The sequence below is a fragment of the Ursus arctos genome, unplaced genomic scaffold (assembly GCF_023065955.2).
Source record: "Ursus arctos isolate Adak ecotype North America unplaced genomic scaffold, UrsArc2.0 scaffold_31, whole genome shotgun sequence".
In the NCBI taxonomy this organism is placed as follows: domain Eukaryota; kingdom Metazoa; phylum Chordata; class Mammalia; order Carnivora; family Ursidae; genus Ursus; species Ursus arctos.
In genome coordinates, this window is record NW_026622997.1 from 19,234,198 (window position 1) to 19,247,119 (window position 12,922).

The window sequence follows — 12,922 nt, forward strand, 5'->3', positions numbered from 1 at the left end:
ACCGGGTTATATGGAAGCTAAGGCTCCCATGAGTGGGAGCTGAGCCAGGCTAGCCCAACGATGGAGTTCTCCACGGTTCCACCATGGCAGGGGAACCCCTCCCAGCCTAGCAAGACCCTAGAACGAGGGAATAGAGAAGACACAAAGCCCACCAGTGTTAGAAGCAGAACAGGGGAGGGGCGGGCCATGCCCATGCCAGAAGCCTTTGCGCTCTGCCATTTGGAAGGGAGTCAGAGAGGGTTACACAGCCCCTGGCTGGGACCCTGCCGCAGAGATTCAGGGTCAGGTGGGAGGAGACTTGCCTTATGGGAACAAGAGGCTTCCCGGTGTAAGTGTGAATCCGAGACCTGGGTGGCGTGTTGAGTCTTGACTCTAGGGGTGAAGAAGGAGAGGTGGTAGGCTCAGGCTGGGAAATCTGTCCAATCCTTCTGGCCAAACCAAAGTGCCCTGCTTCTGCCGTTAGTCACAGTCAGTGGGGTCACCTCCAGGTCATCCCCAGCTTCACTTCCTCAAACTCAGAGGATTAAGGACAACCAGCATTTTGAGTCACTACATGGCGTTGGGATCTGAGCAGTCACACAGAGCCCACCGATTGCCACCTGTAAAAATACCCTTTCTGGAGCCCCCAGCCTCAGGAAACAGTCCTAAAGCTCATCTGACTTTCGCCCAGCTCACACTCTTTGAGGAGGGATTTTCAGGAGTCGGTGACCCTTCTGAAGGATTTGTAATCGTTTGTACTAGGAGAAGCACAGAACAGGGTCCAAATAGTGGGGACAATAAGTCATCGCCGAGCAGGTGTTCAAGGAAGAATCATCAGTGCAACCTCGTACGGTTATGCTGATGAGTGCAGACAGGCACTAGCTGGCCCCCGAGGAAGGGGGGAACACAACACTTGGGTAGGTGAGGAGATGCACAGATGTGCATAAAGTCCTGAAGGGACAGAGGGACTCTAATCCCTTCCCTTCGGGAGTCGTCCAACATTATGAAACCCCTGAGACCGGTCAAAGTGGTCTCACGGAGGTCAGGTGACAGAAAGACTGCAGATGACAGGGACCCAAGGGGAAATCATCTTGGTGGAAAGGGAGGGGGAGGAGGCTGGGGAAGAGAAGTTTGTACTGGTCACCTGGGCCCACAGCATGGCCCCAATTCTATTGGCAAAGGGCTACTTTGGGCACAGCGGAGTTTGTGGGGGGGAGGGTGGGAGATGGTTGTGTGTGAGTGTGTGTGTAACAGAGACCTGAATCACAGAGATGATCTCACTGGGAGCCCAGAACGATTTCAGCACGGAGTGAGCTGTATCCTAGTAGTACTCATCCTTTAGCCTCGTGGGGGTGAAGCTGAAATTTTGACTCTCGCCAAGATAAAGCAAGTCTAGCTCGAACTAAGACAATCTCTGACCTCTTTGCTTTGTTATGGGAGAGGGGCCCCTACAGAGAGAAGAAAGCCATTCAAGTGATAGGTGAGTTTGGAGGCTGACTTATATAATAATTTTACCCCAGGTTGGTGAAGCAGGATCTCCTGGCAACTTGGAGTCTAGCCTTGAGGGAGTGGTAAGTCAGAAATGTGTTACTGTCTCCATACCCCCTTGTTGGTACTCCTCCAGGGCACAGTGTGGGAAACATGGGCCATACTGATTATTTTCTCTCTTTTTAAAGCATCTTGTCTACTCTTAGGGGACCATAAACCATCCTGTCTTCATCTTTCAACAGAGAACATCGCCACTAAATGTCTGTGATACCTTATTGCATTTTCACAACTGCAGTCTTAAATCAAATCAGATCTGGGAGCTTATCCCACAGGCCAAATGGAATTCAGCCAAGGATCAGATCCAGCCTTCGAACCCGCCCTTTTTTTCTCTCTTCATTGTCATTTCTTTATGGCTTTTTGCATTTGAGGCAAGTGCATTTGACCCAAACTTGATGATGTGTTCGAGTGGGAGGAGAGTTTCCATTAACTCCCTATTTCACATCCATCACTAAATTTAACCTCTGATGTAGTCTCAAGTTCTCTGCCCCAAAAATAGCTGGGGGCTGGAATAGGAGTGGAAGTCAAGATGGGTGTCAAGCTGTGACTTCAATCAATCGGAATTTGGTTAAATGCCAATAAATTCCCCTTGTCCTACCTGGGTTTTGCATTCACGTCTATTGTCTGGAGGGTAGGTGGGGGGGCCTGTGTCCAGAAACACCGCTGCCCTTCCCCATCAGATTTAGCTCACATTAATGAACACTGAATAGCACAATCTCTGTGGGGGCACTCTTCATCCTTGGAAAATTTCTGGAAAATTGGCCAGCTTTCCCTTGGAAATATGACCTGATGCAAATGTCCTTGGAACATTATTTTTGGAAAAGAAAACAAATATTAATTGAAGGCTTCCTGCCAACAATCTCAATATGACGTGCCTTATCAACTTTTAGTGGGAATGCAAAAGTACAATGGTTTATGCTAAATAAATCCTGTTGAAATGAAAACTGAAGTTCCAGCAGTTAAAATAGCACAGCAGTCTTATATTCATTTTTTCCACAGAACTGCAGTTTCCAGCACTCTTAAACCACACACACACACACACACACACACACACACACACAGGTCGGTCCACTGTAAAGCCCCAGCCTCGGCTCTTGCCCCCCTGAGGTGCAGGGCTGGCCGAGGTCAGGGAACCGTCCTGGAGAGGAAGATGAATGAAATAGGGACTGGTCTGTGTTCTTGCTTTCGTTCTTCCTCCGTGGGGTTTTAGGTTCTCCTGGGCAGGCCGGCGAGTGGGAGGACAGACCAAGGGAACGGCGAAGACGTTTCACTTCACTAGGCACCGATATAATCCTGTGCAGAGAGCCCGAGGCCCCCTTCCCGCCTCCCCGTCCAAGCTGGGTAATCAGACTCCTCTCTTTCCCCCTTAGCCTCAGGTCACTGAGGTGCTCTTGGCCCTGAATAGCACTCTGAGAAGCTCCCCAAGTCTCTCACCGGCCCCCAGGAGACCTGCAGTGCCGCTGAGTTTATTAAGCCCTTGTTTATCTGTACTCCGCGGGGCCACAGGATCCGAGCCAGTTAATCAGACTAAATAAAGCCACCAGGCAGACATGATAAAAGCCATTGTGCATCATTAAGGGCTTAACCAAATTACATGGGCGAGAGAGAAATGTTTGCTTGATGATGGAACTCCCCGGGCCGGATGCTCAGGGTAAATCCCACCGACAAAATCACAGAGTATAAATGACATGCTACACACAGTGCCCAATCTATGAGTGCTGAGAAACCCAGGATGCGTTTCTTCCCCAGTCACAAGGTTATAAAGGGTGACTGGGTTGCAAAGTCTTTTCCACAGAAGGTGGTTTAACCCTTAAAGTGGCCACATGGCAACAGGAGCCTGAGTTCTGAGTCTGGGAGTGGGAGCCACATCCTCTATGGAGAGGAAGAGAGAGGAGTGCTCCTTCCCCTTTCCGGGGTCCAGTGCCAGCCCTGAGTGCCCTCCTCCACTGCAGATCCCCCTTTCTCCAGGGATCAGGACCTCCATTTGCCCTGAATGCGTACACTTCACCTGGGTCAGCCCCGACTTCTCTAGGGCATCCAAACCACCGACCTCCTTCTCCATTTCCACTGAAACCCCGGTCTTCACTAAGATGAACAGAAAAGCAAAAATTAATCAGTCCAAACTAACATTTGATTTTCTAGTAGCCTTTTCCTTTCTGTAAGTGTGCAGGTCTTTGGACAAGAATGCTTCTGTGTTTGGGATTTCACCTGGTAATAGGAGTTTGGACGCTCAAACGGGACACAAGATAATAATAGATCTGTTTTTCTGAGAGGTTGCCTCAGACTGTAATTATCCTTCTTTTTCAACTCCTAGCCTCTTGAGGCAAAACAAGCAACCCCCTGGCAGAACAGCAGTGCAAGACTGTCTACCCCGCCCCCGTGCTTGCTTATCCTGCCTCGCTGAGACGGACCATTCATTTCACCACTGGGGGTATTGTTACGGATTCGTGTAGCTTTGGCCAGTCTACCATTCTTTAGCTTTCCTATTGGATGTATTGAATGGGCTCCTCTCCTATTGGATGTATTGAATGGGCTCCTCTCCTATTGGATGTATCGAATGGGCTCTTCTCCTATTGGATGTATCGAATGGGCTCCTCTTCTATTGGATGTATTGAATGGGCTCCTCTCCTATTGGATGTATTGAATGGGCTCCTCTCCTATTGGATGTATTGAATGGGCTCCTCTCCTATTGGATGTATTGAATGGGCTCCTCTCCTATTGGATGTATTGAATGGGCTTTTTGATCACCGTGATCATCCCGTCTCTAGCCAATGGCTGGGCAAACCACCCCTGCCAGGCTAATTGATGTCTTCCTCTTTACACTTAGTGACAAAAAGACTGAGAATAGTTGGAATGGTTCATCCTTTGCAGTGGGGATGTCCAGATAAGACCATTTAGTAATTCCTGCTGCTGAGGTCTTTGGAGATGCCTGGGGCTGTCCATTTTGAAACTGCCTTTCTCCATTGCCCTTCTTTACCCCAATGGCCTTCCAAATGAATTCCTTTTTGTTCAAGTTGGCCATAATGGGTTTCTGGTCCTTGACACAAAACACCCTGCCTGATGACAGCTCTGCCCTCCCTCCCTTGCTCTATCAGTACCATGAATGTGGGGATGAGATCTCAAAAGGATGACACACTTCTTATTCCACTGAAGAAGCTCACTTCTACCCCAAAACTTATTCTAATATCCCAACCTCACAGTCAAACCTAGAAAGGCTTTGGGCCTTTTTAGTGCTTCTGTTGTATGGTCTAAGGTTTGTTGGAAGATCACTGGAGCCTGGTTTGCCTTCTTCCCCATGAACAGTGAGGAGGGTCTTCCATCTTTTCCCACCCATCTTGAAATCAGTCTCTTCACATTCCACCCCTTTCTAGCCAGCCGTGCTTCCTGGAATTACTTAGCAGACTTTATTGCGTTTGTCTGCAAAGCTTTGGTTTTATTTGTTCACCTAAATGAATCTGTCATTAAACTCCTACCAGTATAATAAAATAAACTGAAAAAGTGAAGGCCACGTAAAGTTCTGTTTTGCATCATTTCACCAGCAAGCTGAAGACAAAATGCTCTGGGGAAGACACAAATCCAAATAAGAGCCAGCTTCATTAGCCTCTGGCTGTTACCACGCTTGCCAGTAACCTGCCGCTTAGTCAGTATATTCGCATTACAAAGCACATTACCTGGACCTTTTGAAACTCCTGTCAAATGCCTGGAATTTCTGAGTGAGCTGGAGGTGGTTCCCACTCAGTGTGTCTTATTGCAGGCCAATGCTGGGATACAAGATTCTGTTGGAAACACTGGGATGCAAACCAGCTCAACCTCTAAGAGGTAGCGTAGGGTGAAGTCAGGAGCCAATTTCAGGCAGTCTGATTTTACGGTTACACTGCCTCTCCAAGAAAGAAGGGACAGGATACTTTCATACTGAACTTTGTTGGCTTAATGTAGGAGGCTGTCAGTCAGACCCAAATTCTCTATTCTTCATCAAAATTAACTATAAATAGGGGCACCTGGCTAGCTCGATCAGAAGACTTCAAGACTCTTGATCTTGGAGTCATGAGTTCGAGCCCCAGATTGGGTAGGGATTACTTAAATAAATTTAATAAAAACATAAATGTTTAAAAAAAATGAACTATAAATTATAAAAAACATTTCTAAATTTCCAAAATGGGGAGAAAATGGTTTTGGGTGAGATGGGCGAGCTACATGGTAGGTGGTCTCCAAAGAACCCCAAAGGTCCCCAATCAACTATGCATCCCTGTTTTCCTGTCCTATGTGTTTCCTCCCCTTGAATCTGGGCTGGTTCTTGGACTTGCTTTTAACCTGCAGAAGTGATAGCTCTGTAAACTCTGAGGCTATTTCACAAGGAGCTTCCACCATGTCTCTTGTAGCTTCCACCCATGTCTCTTGTAGCTTCCACCCATGTCTCTTGTAGCTTCCACCCATGTCTCTTGAAATGCTCACTCGGAAGAAGCCAGACACAGTGTAAGAAGTCTGACCCCCTGAGGCTGCCATGCCAGGAGGAAGCACAAGTCAGTCACATAGAGAGACCATATGGAGAGAGAGAGGGAGAGAGGGAGAGTGTCTTTGTCACCTAGCCAGCCTCCAGCTCTTCAACTCATCCCAGCTGAGACACCAGTCGAGCTTCAGATGACTTCAGGCCCAGATGCCATGCGACTGCAATCACAGGATAGACCCCAAGTGAGGGCTGGCCTTGTGAGCTCAGTTAACCACAGAACCAATCAGAGATAATAAGCATTTTTTTAGGGGCGCCTGGGTGGCTCAGTTGGTTAAGTGTCCGACTCCTGATTTTGGCTCAGGTCATGATCTGAGGGTCGTGGGATTGAGCTCTACGTTGGCCTCCATGCTGGATGTGGAGCCTCCTTAAGGTTCTTCTCTCCCTCTGCCCGTCCCCACACTCTCTCTCTCCCTCTGCCCCTTAACACCCCAGATCGTTAATTAATTAGTTAATTAATTATTTTTAAAGCTACTTCATTTTGGCATAGTGCGTTATGCAGCAATAGGTATTGGAAACAGAGGGAATGACAAATATTGAGAATTCACTTTGTGCCAGACCCTGTGCTATTGTCTTAACATAGATCATGGGTGAAAAATATCAACGTGGAGTGTTGGCAGATTTTTTGCCACATCACCCTCCCATACTGACAAGGAAAAAGATTCTAATTTCCAGTTCAATTTAAACCTCCTTATCTGCCAACCTCCACCTCCTAAAACAAACCACTGGCCTTTCCTTCTCAGAACGGCCTAAGCTTGTGATGCACAATGTCCGGAGAAACCAAGAATTGGAGAGCCTAGAGTTGAAAAGAGAGGAGTTTCTAAAAGAGGTTAAGTCATTTTCCAACAAAGACTGGGAAAGAGATGGAGCCAGTAGGTGGGAGGCGAGGTGGGAGTGGACAGAAAAAGTGAGGAAGGTTGGAGAATGTTCTTTGGTGGTAGGATAAACGAGGCACTCAGAGACTGGGGATACATGTGAATCGGGTAGAAGAAATAAGCAGCTTTGAGAAATACTCCAGTTGGTTATGAATTTGATTCCTTTTAATGTTGAGAACCTCAAATAAGATTGGAATGGCCTTTCTATGGTAATTAGCCTGTAAGTTTGGAGTTTCTTTAACTGTGGAGCTCCTCTGAAACTGGATCACATGAGTTATGGCTTCAATTAGGGTTACACGGCTTCATCTCATTTAATACTCTCAACAATCTCAGGAGTCATGTTACTGTCTTTGTCTCATAGATCCAGGAACTAAAGCTCAGAAAGGTTATCTAGCTTGCTTAAGGTTGTACATTAGTAAACAGTAAAGCTGATCTTTAAAAAATACAGTCCTGTTGACTCCAAAGTCCATGATTTTCCACCTCCACCTTCTAGAGTCAGCTCCCTGACACTAACTTCTCTTTGTAATGTTGTCCTTCCTTCTGCTCCTGAAGCCACTTTACCTCACATCATGGCAGTGTCACTGGGGATCCTGAGCATGGTACACCCTCCAGCTTTGTTCTTCTTTCTCAAGAACCAAACACCATTGGTATGCTGATGGGGGATTGCACTGAATCTGTAGGTTGCTTTGGGTAAGTATGGACATTTTAACAATATTAATTCTTCCAATCTGTGAGCACAGCGTATCTTTCCATTTACTTGTGTGGTCTTCAATTTATTTCATTAAAGTCTTCCAGTTTTCAGAGTACAGGTTTTTTACCTCCTTGGTTTTTTATTCTTTTTGATGCAATCATACATGGGGTTGTTGTTAAAATTCTCTTTCTGATAGTTCATTATTAGTGTATAGAACCAACTGATTTCTGTATGTTAATTTTTGTATCCTGTGACCACTGAATTCATTTATTAGTTTGAAGAATTTTTTGGTTGGAGAATTTAGGGTTATGTATACACTGTATCATGTCATCTGCAAATAGTGACATTTACTTCTTCCCTTTCAATTTGGATGACTTTTATTTTTTTTTTTCTTATGTAACTGCTATGATTAGGACTTTCAATACTATGTTGAATAAAAGTGTCAAGAGTGGGCATCCTTGTCTTGTTCCTGATTTTAGAGGAAAAGTTTTCAGCTTTTTAGCCATTGACTATGATGTAAGCTGTGGGTTTGTCATATATGGCCTTTCTTATGTTGAAGTATGTTCCTTTTTTTTTTTTTTTAAGATTTTATTTATTTGACAGAGACAGCCAGTGAGAGAGGGAACACAGCAGGGGGAGTAGGAGAGGAAGAAGCAGGCTTCCAGCAGAGGAGCCTGATATGGGGCTCGATCCCAGAACGCCGCCGGGATCACGCCCCAAGCCGAAGGCAGACGCTTAACCTACTGAGCCACCCAAGCGCCCCAGAAGTATGTTCCTTTTATACCCACTATGTTGAGAGTTTTTATCATAAATGGGTGTTGAATTTTGTCAAATGATTTTTCTGCATCTATTGAGATGATCGTATGATTTTTGTCTTTTATTTTGTTAATGTCGTATATCACGTTGATTGATTCGTGGATGTTGAACAATCCTCGCATCCCTGGAATAAATCCCACTTGATCGTGGTGTTTGATCCTTTTACTGTGTTGTTGAATTTGGGTTTACTCATATTTTGTTCAGGATTTTTAAATCTCTGTTCACTAGGGATATTGGGGCAATTCTTTTTCTTGTGATGTCTTTGTCCAGTTTTGGTATCAGGATAATGCTGGTCTCATAAAATGTGTTTCAAAGAAGTTCCTTCTTCCTCAATGTTTTGGAATAATTTGAGAAGGATAGTTATTAACTCTTCTTTAAATGTTTGGAAGGATTCACCTGTGAAGCCATCTGGTCCTGGACTTTGCTTTTCGGGATATTTAAATTACTTATAATTGGTCCATTCAGATTTTCTATTTCTTCATGATTCAAGACTGAATCTTTAAAGGTTGTGTGTTTCCAAAAATTTATCCATTTCTTCAAGGTTTTTCATTTTTGGTATACAATTGTTCCTAGTAGTCTCTTATGATCATTTGTATTTCTTTGTTGTCAGCTGTAACTTGCCTTTCATTTCTGATTTATTTGGTCCCTCTCCCTTTTTTTGTTGATGAGTCTGGCTGGAGGTTTAGCAATTTTGTTTACCTAAGAACAAGCTCTTAGTTTCAATAATTTTTCTATTGTGTTTTTAGCCTCTATTTCATTTATTTATGATCTGATCTTCATTATTTTCTTCCTTCTATTAACTTGGGCTTCATTTGTTCTTCTTTTTCTAGTTTCTTTAGGTATAAGGTTAGACTGTTTATTTGGGATAACAAATTTAGGGTTTGGGATTTTATTGTTCCTTGAGCCAGTTCTGTATTGCTATGGACTTCCCTCCTAGAATTGCTTTTGCTGTATATAGATTTTAGAAAGTTGTGTTTCCATTTTCACTTATCTCAAGGTATTTTTTAATTTTCTCTTTGATTTCTTCACTGACCCACTGGTCGTTCAGTAACATGCTATTTAGGTTCCATGTATTTTGCAGAGCCAATAGGGGTGTGTGTGTGTGTGTGTGTGTGTGTGTGTGTGTGTGTGTATTCAGCTTTCTTCTTATAATTGATTTCTAATTTTATACCATGTGGTCAGAAAAGATGCTTGACATAATTTCAGTCTTCCGAAATTTATTGAAACTTGTTTCGTGGCCTAACATGTGATCTATCCTGTAGAATGTTCCATGTGCACTTCAGAAAAAAATGTGTTTTCTGCAGTTTTTTGGTGTTTTGTTCTGTATATACCTATTAAGCCCATCTGGTCTATTTGGTTATTTAAGGCCAATGTTTCCTTATCAGTTTTCTCTCAGGATGACCTATCCATTGATGTTGGTGGGGTATTAAAGTCTCCTACTATTATTGTATTACTGTCAATTTCTCCCTTTATGTCTGTAAATGTTTGCTTTATATATTTAGGTGCTCCTATGTTGGGTGCATAAATATTTATTACTGTTACACCCTCTTGTTGGATCGACCCCTCTATCATTATGTAATGCTATTCTTTGTCTTTTGTTACAGTCACTGTTTTAAAGTTTATTTTGTCTGATACAGGTGTTGTTATTCCAGCTTTCTCTTTGCTTCCATTTGCGTGGAATATCTTTTTCCATCTCTTCACTGAAGTCTGTGTGTGTGTGTGTGCAGATCCAAAGTGAGTTTCTTGTAGGTAGCATGTGAACGAGTCTTGTTTATTTATCCATTTAGCCACCCTCTGTCTTTTGGAACATTTAGGCCATTTACAAATAAAGTAATTATTGAGAGATATGTACTTATTGCCATTTTGTTAATTGTTTTCTGGTTGTTTCTGTGGTTCTTCTCTGTTCCTTTCTGCTTCTCCTGGTCTCCCCCCGTTGTGGTTTGATATTTTTCTTTAGTGTCATGCTCGGGTTCCTCTCTCTTTTTCGTATATCTATTGCAGGTTTTTGGTTTGTGGTTACCATTGGGTTCCTATATACCGACTTATGTATTTAGTAGTTTATTTTAAGCTGATAGTTGCTTAAGTTTGAATACATTCTAAAACCACTACATTTTTACTCCACCTCCCCCACCATGTCCCATGTTTCTGATGTTGTATTTTACAACTTTCTGTTTGGTGTATCCCTTAACTACTTATTGTAGTTATAATTGATTTTACTATTTTTGTCTTTCAACCTTTATATTACCTTTTTAACTGTATATTTGCCTTTACCAGTGAGGTTTCTTTTCTTTGATACATTTTCTTATTTCTAGTTATGGCTTTTTTTTTTTCTTACAGAAGATCCTTTAACATTTCTTCTAAGTCTGGTTTAGTGGTGATGAACTCTTTTATTTTTTGCTTGTCTGGGAAACTCTCTCTCTCCTTCAATTCTGAAAGATAACTTTCTGCTGAAAAATCAGTTGGTAATCTTATGGTCTTTCCCATGCATTTTTCTCTTGCTGCCTTTATGATCCTTTCTTTAATGTTTGCACTTTTAATTATAATATGTCTTGGTGTGGATCTCTTTGGTTCATCTTGTTTGGGACTCGCTACAATTCCTGGACATGGATGTCTGTTTCCTTACCCAGGTCAGGGAAATTTTCGGCTATTATTTCTTTAAATAAAATTTCTGCCCCACTCTCTCTCTTCTCCTTTTGGGACCCTATATGCAAATAGTAGTACGCTTGATGTTGTCCCAGAGGTCCTTTTAACTATTCTTATATTTTTTATTCTTTTTTCTTTTTGCTGTTCTGGTTGGGTGATTTCTACTACCCTGTCTTCCAGATCACTGATCTGTTCTTCTGAATCTTCTAATCTGCTGCTGTTTCCCTCTAGTGTATTTTTCATTTCAGTTATTGTATTCTTTAGCCCTGATTGGTTCTTTCTTTTATTTTCTAACACTATATTGAAATTTGCACTGTGTTCCTCCATTTTTCTCCTGAATTCAGTGAGTATCTTTATGACCATTACTTTGAACTCTTTATTAGTTAAATTACTTATGTCCATTTCATTAGGGTTCCCCCCCGCCCCGGGGTTTTATCTTGTTCTTTTGTTTGGAACATATTCCTCTGTCTTCTCATTTTGTTTGACTTTTCTGTGTTTCTATGAATTCGGCAGAACAGCTCCCTCTGCTGGTCTTGAAGGAGTTGCCTTGTATAAGAGCATCCCCTGTTTACAGGCTGCGTGCGCCTGGTGGCTTTGACAGGCCAGCTAGAGCTGACATGGGAGTGGGCATGGCGTCCCAGAGTGCTTTGTGTCAGGCCACCTTAGTGGGATGGCCAGAGCTGGGGGGGAGTCCACAGTTGGGGGGGGTCTTTCTCTATCTTTTTGATGCCAGCAGTTACTCCCTAACCTTTCCTTATCAGCTCTGTATATTTCTCCCTTTAAAAAGGGACATTTAGCATTTTCCTATAATATATTTGTATTATAACGCTTTGAGAAATTAGTATGCTTTGTGAAAGAAAGAAGTTTTAGTCTATCATGATCATTCAAAACATTCTTCCTGAACTTCCATGACCCCCCCAAAATACATTGATGTTGCTTCTTAGTGATAGTATGAATTTACTATTTAAAATGTAAAATTACGATATCTGAAATTTACTCTTCCAACAGGAGTACATATATAAAAGTAAATCCCGATTATACAGAAGTGGATTGCCCGGTGTGTTGTCATGGTCACCGTTTAGCCGTGTTTGCCTCCGGCAGAGCATCCAGCAGGGTGAAGCAGGGGATTTCACACCAGCCAGTTTGACTATATAACAGTCCTGATTTTCTAATTTAAGATCTGGCAGTAACATGAAAGTAAGAATTGGCAGTTATCTGTGAATTTTAACTATTTGTATTTTTTCATGCCTGTCTCTGAAATTTTCTGACAGATATCAGTATTTAAAAATAAAAAAGTAAGGGATGTAGTACTGAGAGGGTGGGACGAGCGCGGGCCTTGTTTAACTTGGTTTGAACCCTGGAGCCACGATTTGCTAGATGAGTGACTTCGGGCCGTTTCTTTAATGTATCTGGGATTCTGTCTCCCTGCCTGTGAAATGGAGGTACATAATACCGATGACGTTGTGAAGGTTCGAATGACACAGTGAGTGACTACTGGCTGTCTGACAGAGCTGCATATGTCGTAGCGCGACAAGAAGCCACAAATTCCTTCTGCTATAACTTTAGAGGTAGAAAAAAGATAGGTAGTATTTTTATGCTGCAGTCTTAAGGAAAGCTTCTATCCTCATTATTTTCTCACATTAACCAGTAAGTAATAATCGTCAAGTGCACAGATCACACTGGACTTGGACTCAGAGAACAGCATTTAATTTCAGCATCCAGCTGGGACTCCCTGACTTTTCTACACATCAGGGGAGAGAGACAGACAGACAGACAGCAGCACTCAGTTTCAAACCACTGGTAGGGCTGTTGTAAATATTAGTAAGCAATCAATTACCTTTAAACGCTTTGGAGAATTGTTCCACATAA